The following is a 7,437-nucleotide window of genomic DNA, read 5'->3' as shown; positions in this document are numbered from 1 at the left end:
CCAGATCATCAACCCCCATTGTTTGTGTAAATACCTTTCAGTCACTTAAGGAATTAATCTGTACAAGGCAACATTTCATGTATTGTGGTTTGTATCCAGCCTATACTTGTATAATTTCCTTTTCTCAATTATGTTTTAAATTCTATACCATTAATTAAATTAATGATACTTGCAATAGAATTACCCTATGTTATAGGGGATGATTGATAATGTTCTTTAACATAAAATGACAATGATGTCTCTAAGGTGAACCAGAGACATATATAAACCATAGATATTATAAATGTATATTATAAATGTACTTAATTCTAGCCCCAATCTAAGAATGACATGGCCCTGCTTAATGTTCAACCTCGTGAATATAAAACTGAAGATATGGGTGCTATAGCAAAGTGTAGCAAAGAACCTAGATGGTGCCCAGCCATCAGAATGAATAGTATGGGGCCCCAAAGGCTATCGTCAAACAAGAAGCCATCTAAGTGAGGCATCAACTAAGTCTATATGGTAGAAGCACACTAGCCTATGTGATCCAATGTACAAATCCAAAGGAGGGAATGGTATAAGATCTTAAATTTGAACACCTGGTTTGCAGAAGGCTATGGATGAGAGGAAATACAAAGTTCAATTTTAGGGTCCACACAAAAATTAAGCCTTCTATGAATCCCCTCTGACCACAGTCCACGGTTGTGACTAGCCTTGGTATCAGAAAGAGGGCACTATAAAGTCAATTATGGAAGCTTGAGTTTGAATAAAATGTAATATCTTACTATTTGATGTCCCTTTTGGTCCATTTAAAACTTCAGTAAAAAAAAGTGAAAGGGAATTACATGCAGATTAAGCCTCCAATAAATACCTTCTGACCATAGATTAGGGGTGTGAATTGCCTTGTTATCATGCAGAGCACATTGGAAAATGGATTTTTGCAGGGGTACTTAGATTAAAATTTAACACCTTATCATCTGATCTCCTTGTTGACTAATTTTAATTTTTTTGGAGAATTCAATTGAAGTTGTTCTCTGTTTTATTGTTATTTTTGTTGTTTTTAATGGTTTTCCAAATATTAAATCCAGAATAGGTAATCTATAGAGACCGGATTGATGGTTTCTTGGAGCGTGTGACAGAGGAGGTTGGGGGCAAAAGGGGAGCGAATAACAATGAGTATAAAAAAGAAGAAAATTTCCTATAATTGATTGTGGTAATGATTGCACAAAGCTTCTTGATATGGTTGAACTATTGAATTGTACATGTGGATTAGGTGACAATATATCTGTTTTAAATATAAAGGAATTGTGCTTCAAGATTTGTTCCTAATGATTCTGCTGTTGGCAGTTAAGCTGATGTAAAACATCAAATTATTAAATCAGACACACTTGTTTTTAGGTGCCCTCAGACAGTTCTGATCCATAACAACTTGTGTACAATACATCACTCAATCCTGCACCATCCTTCCTCACAATTACTGGTATGTTGGATTCCTTTGTTTCAGCTGCAATATCCATACACATATACATCTCAGAATTTGCATAATATCAATATTTGTTATTAATTTAAAGGATATAAGCATCAAAGAGGGCTGAATAAATTGGGGAGAAGTCTAGGGATCCTATGTGCTACCAAAGCCCTTGCCACATAGGCTGTCACGAATCATGTACTTCCTGGCCCAGAATACCAGGTGAGTTCTTTAAGAGTGACTCACAGTTCCCCTTGGACAGTGAAGAACAGCCGCTTCATGAAATGCCACCGTTTTATGGCCCAGAGGCTTGCATGAGCACTCTACCTAAACAAAGCCGTAAACACTAGATTTGGTTTTGATAAGTGATCTGACCCATTTGCCTTCTACTCAAAGCATTGCCTAGATAAGGACTCTTTTCCATGCAAATTTCATTTGACAATTTGCTCAGAGGCCTAGTTCTCCATGTTGTTCAATAGAAGAGACTAGAAGCTGCCCTCTTTCTGATGTCCTTAGAACGCCCTCTTCCACAGCTCTGCACCTCAACACCAGGGGAAGAAATGAATCACAAGGCATGTTTTGCTCTAGCAACTGACCCTTAGAGAAACACAGTGATAACTATTCAAATGGGAGCATCTCACTGGCCTAGTTGCGAAGTGAATCTTTGATCCCAAGCTCCATGTCCACCACTAGAACACGTGACTTCTCTCCGTGCAATGCATACTCATTCTCAACTCTGAGTAAACCATACCACCAACTCTCCCCATTGCCTTTTGGATTTCCTGGTGAATATATTATCTTAATCTTATTGACAAGGCATCTTGTCTGTGGATCATGTCTGTGATCAGCTATATCAGAACTGAATTCCTGGAACAGGTGTGATTGCAGCCACACTGGTGGTCTTTAACTCGTATTTTAAGGAAAGGCTGGGGGAAAACATCTGAATATAAGATTTCAGATCTATTTGTTAAAGGCTTGAAGGTAAACAAGTGGCCATATAGCAGAGAAGCAACAAGCCTATATGGAAGAAGCACACCAGCCTGTGCAATCATAAGGTGTCAATGGGATCAGATTGCAGGCATCAGAAGACCCCAAACAAACAAAAAATACTGTTGACAAAATGGGAGGTCAAAGCACTGACCTAAAACCCATCTGTAGACAATAAGACATCTCAGAGAGGCGTCTTAAGGAAGGGATAAATCAACCACGGTGTAGTATAGCACTTATGAAACATACAATATTCCTCTGGTTCTTTGAGGTTTCTTCACCCTCCACGATCATGACCCCAGTCCTGCCTTGCAGGCAGTTCTGGTTAGACCAGAGCATGTACAATGGTATAGATAATAGCTCATGACACATGGAATCCAGGTCAGATAAACCCCTCAGGAACAGAAATGGAATAGCAATACCAGGAGGGTAGAGGGAAGGTGTGTGTGTGTGTGTGTGTGTGTGTGTGTGTGTTGAGGAAAGAGGGAGAATGAGGAAGTAATTGCAATGATCTATGCATAACCACCTACACACACACACACACACACACACACACCCCTCCGGGGGATGAACATAAGAAACATGGGTGAAGGGAGACAGCATTTAGTGTAAGATATGAAAACAATAATAATTTATAATTTATCACGGGGTCACAAGTATGTGTGTGTGGGGGGGGGCATGGGGAGCTGATACTAAGGGCTCAAATAGAAAGTAAATGTTTAGAAAATGATGATGGCAATAGATGTAGAATAATATACAATCAATACAATTGGTGTATTGATTGTTATAAGAGCTGTAAGAGCCCCCAATAAAATTATCTAAAAAAAATAATAAAGTAAATATATGAACATTTATTGATAGTAGTATTGAGAAGTTTATCAAATGCTCTAATACTAGAAAAATCAACTTTTGATCAGAAAACAAACCATGCACTTCATTTGAAATTTGCCATTTCATTTGTCTCCAACATAGAGTTTACAATTATTTCTTAATGACTTAGTAATATATTTTAGTGCTGCCTATTGGTTTACATATCTTTCAACATAATAATAATAATAACAATAATCTTTATTTATTTATAATCATATACCATGACTTTTACCAGCTGTTTTGTGAAAATCATTGTATTTAATTAAATACTGTCTTCACCAAAGCCCAAATAAAGTTGCATTTGGAAAGGGTATTAGAAGTTCATTAAGACAAGTCTTTATTGCACTAATTCTACTGTGATAGGGATTTCTTTTAGAAGAATCAATACAATGATAGTTCTAACAAGTTAGAGAATAAAGATGGTCAACTGTCTAACTTTTCCAAGATGGTATATAGCTGCCTTCCTGCACCTCCCCCCCCACCTCACTCCTCCATTTGGTATATTCCCTCATGTCCCTGAGTTCTGTAATTCACAGTGGAATTTCACAGAAACTCATAAAACTTTCAGATGTCTCAAATGGTTGTGGCTGTTCTTAACTCCCAAGTCTGAAGGTCAGGTAAAGGTGAATCAAACTCAGCGTTGAAAGTCAGAAGGCAAATATGTTTTGGAAGTCAAAGCAGGTCTTGCATCGGCTCAATCATGAAACAGACATGATGCCAAAAAGTGGAAGGGTGGTGAAGAAGAGGAAGAGTCTTTGATGGGGGTGTGGCTTTTATCTTTTGGCTGACAATAAAAAAACAAACTCCATGTGGGTTTTGTTGAAGAAGCACACCAGCCTGTCCCAACTCTATCACTGAGGACAAAGCAGGTTCATAAGCAAATGTGGTGAAGATAGCTGATGGGGCCCAGCTACCAAAAGATAAAGCGTCTGGGGTCTTAAAGGCTTGAAGATAAACAGGCAGCCATCTAGCTCAGAAGCAACAAAGCCCACATAAAAGAAGCACACCAGCCTACCCTGACACGATCACTGAAGACAAGCGGGTGCATACGCAAATGCGGTGAAGAAAGCTGATGGTGGCGGCTATAAAAGATATAGAATATGGGGTCCTATAGGCTGGAAGATAAACAAGGGGACATCTAACTGAGAAACAACAAAGCCCACATGGAGGAAGCACACCAGCCTGTGAGGTCATAAGGCATCGAAGGGATCAGGTAACAGGCTTCAAAGACAAAAGAAAAAAAAATCATACCATTGTGAATGAGGGGGAGTGAGGAGTGGTGACACAGGGCCCAGCTGTGGGGAATTGGACATCCCCTTACAGATGGGCTGTGGGGAGGAGTTTAGCCAGTCAGGGTACAGTGTAGCAATGATGAAACATACACTTTTCTTCTAGTTCTTGAATGCTTCCTTCCCCCCACTACAATGAACCCAATTTTACCTTACAAATCCAGCTGGACTGGAGGATGTACATTGGTACAGATAGGAACTGGAAACACAGGGAATCCAGGACAGATGAACTTCTCAGGACCAGTGGTGAGAGTGATGATACCAGGAGGGTGGAGGGAAGGTGAGGGAGAAAGAGGGAACTGATTACAAGGATCTACATATAACCTCCTACCTGAGGGACAGACAATGGAGAAGTGGGTGAAGGGAGATATCGGATGGTGTAAGATATGACAAAATAATAATAATTTATAAATTATCAAGGGTTCATGGGTATCAAGGGTAGTGAGGAGGGAGGGAAAAAATGAGGAGCTAATACCAAGGGCTCAAGTAGAAAGCAAATGTTTTGAGAATGATGATGGCAAAATATATACAAATGTGCTTGACACAATAGATGGATGTATGGATTGTGATAAGAGTTGTGCGTGCCCCCAATAAAATGATTAAAAACAAACTCATTACCATCTAATAAGTGCTGATTTATAGGACAGTGTAAAACTACCCTTGTAGCTTTCCAAGAGGGGAACTTTTTTAAAAAGAGTTTTATTGTCACTTCATCCACATATTATTCATAGTTCAGTTAAAAGAAGAAGAGTTGTACAATCATCACCATGATACATTTTAGAACATTTTCTTCTTCCTTGTACTCCTTGTTATTTGTGTAATTATTGATGGTAATTCTTTACAAGAATAGAAAGCCTCACCTTTCTCTTAGGGACCAGCAGTTGGTTTCAAATTGCTAGCCTTGTGATTAGCAACCCAAACTATACTTCACTCTGCCACCAGGGTTCCATTCAGCTGACCAAACCACCAGGGAAAACAATGGCAACTTAAGCCACACCCTCCAGCAAAGCAGGGTCTAAAGCTTCATCTCACTGTAATCTCCTAACAGAGAACTCTCCCCCACATGGATAAGAACCCCAAGAACAGAGTCAGAACTTTATGACATATCACACAATAGGTATTGACAAAGGAAAAATGGCTAGAAGACCCATATTAATAATCAACTACATTTTATCTACACAGCACCCATTTAAATGCTAGTAGTATTCAAAACTGCATAATTAAAATGCAGCTCTAAGAATTTTCAACTCACTGAGCCAACCCCCAATAGGAATTGAAAATTAGGTCTAATTGACCAGTTTGGTGTCTTTAGGGTCTATATTAAAGGTATACATTATAATTCTTCTTATTCTCTCTCTCTCTCTCTCTCTCTCTCTCTCTCTCTCTCTCTCTCTCTCTCTCTCTCTCTCTCTCTCTCTCTCTCTTTTGGTACAGGTTTGATTCTTAGCTTCCATTCCCACCCCTTTTCTTTTCTTTTTTTTTTTTAGATATTTGAAATACAACTTTATTCTAACGAAAAGGAATGGGAATGACAGTTAACAAACAAAACATCACCACTGATTATTGTGATGTGACTGTAGCAGTCTTGTAGCTGAATTTCAAGAAAGAAAAATGCCTTCCCAAACAGCTAGATATGTGGGTTCAAAAAAAAAATAAAAGGTTTTTAACTGCCACACTCACTCCGAAGCCCATTCATCTCCTTCAGCATCCCAAAGATGAGCACATTCTGCTGAGCTCTGTATTAAGAGTGGCAAACACGCTGCACCACTGACGTCAAAGAACAGTTGCCTGTAAAACTAGACTTCTGACGCTGGGCTCCAGCTTCGTTCGCTCACAGGTCATCATCTTCATTCGGGAGAGCGGTTGGCTGCGCAACCTCTAAATCATCCTCATACTGGGCTGCCAAAGCTGGGTCCATAACAACCTCTGGTGGGGCCAGAGCAGGCATGGCAACAAACTCCAAGTTAGGATCGCCAATGAGTTTTCTAGCAAGCCAAAGGAAGGGCTTTTCAAAGTTGTAGTTGCTTTTGGCAGAAATGTCATAGGACTGAAGGTTCTTCTTTCGGTGGAAGACAATGGATTTTGCCTTAACTTTCCTGTCCTTACTATCCACTTTGTTGCCACACAGCACGATGGGTAGGTTTTCACACACTCGAACCAGATCCCTATGCCAGTTAGGCACATTCTTGTAAGTAACCCTTGAGGTTACGTCGAACATTATAATGGCACACTGGGCTACTGGGCTTGAATATAATAGCCATCTCTCAGTCCTCCAAATTTTTCTTGACCAGCTGTATCCCACACGTTGAATTTGATAGGTCCTCTGTTAGTATGGAACACAAGGGGATGGACCTCAACACCTAAGGTAGCTACATACTTCTTCTCAAATTCACCAGTCAGGTGACGTTTCACAAATGTCGTTTTTCCAGTACCACCATCACCCACCAATACGAGTTTGAACTGGACTTGGGGTTCTCTTTGGGCGGCCATCGTGATGGATCTTCCAGAAGCGTCTCCAGGCCGCGTCTGACTGAGGGATGGAAAGATGGCGGAAGCGCAATTCAAAATCTCCCACACCTTTTCACTCACATTAGCATTTTATAGATACAGCCTACTAACTTTAAAGAAGATAAAGTATTATATATTTTTTCACATGTATAAATCATCTTATCCTATGGGCTTACTGCCAATGTGAAGCAGGAATTGTCATTAGCACAATTTTATTACTTGTTATAGTTGAATTCATCTTTGTAGAATATTCAAGAGCTTGCTTGCATTAGGAAAAAAAAAAAGTGCCTACTGAAGGAGAATTCACTTTCTAATAGGTAGTTTTTCTATTTA

At 39.5% G+C, this 7,437-nt stretch overlaps 1 pseudogene; it reads right to left on the bottom strand.

The window, feature by feature from the left end:
* Positions 1-6,427: 6,427 nt before the first annotated feature.
* LOC142425680 (GTP-binding nuclear protein Ran-like) lies at positions 6,428-7,101 on the bottom strand (annotated as a pseudogene).
* Positions 7,102-7,437: the final 336 nt, after the last annotated feature.

This window comes from Tenrec ecaudatus, chromosome 14 (genome assembly GCF_050624435.1).
Source record: "Tenrec ecaudatus isolate mTenEca1 chromosome 14, mTenEca1.hap1, whole genome shotgun sequence".
NCBI classification, from domain to species: Eukaryota; Metazoa; Chordata; class Mammalia; order Afrosoricida; family Tenrecidae; genus Tenrec; species Tenrec ecaudatus.
Note: the sequence above shows the minus strand (reverse complement) of the source record. Positions and strands in the feature narration are given on the sequence as shown.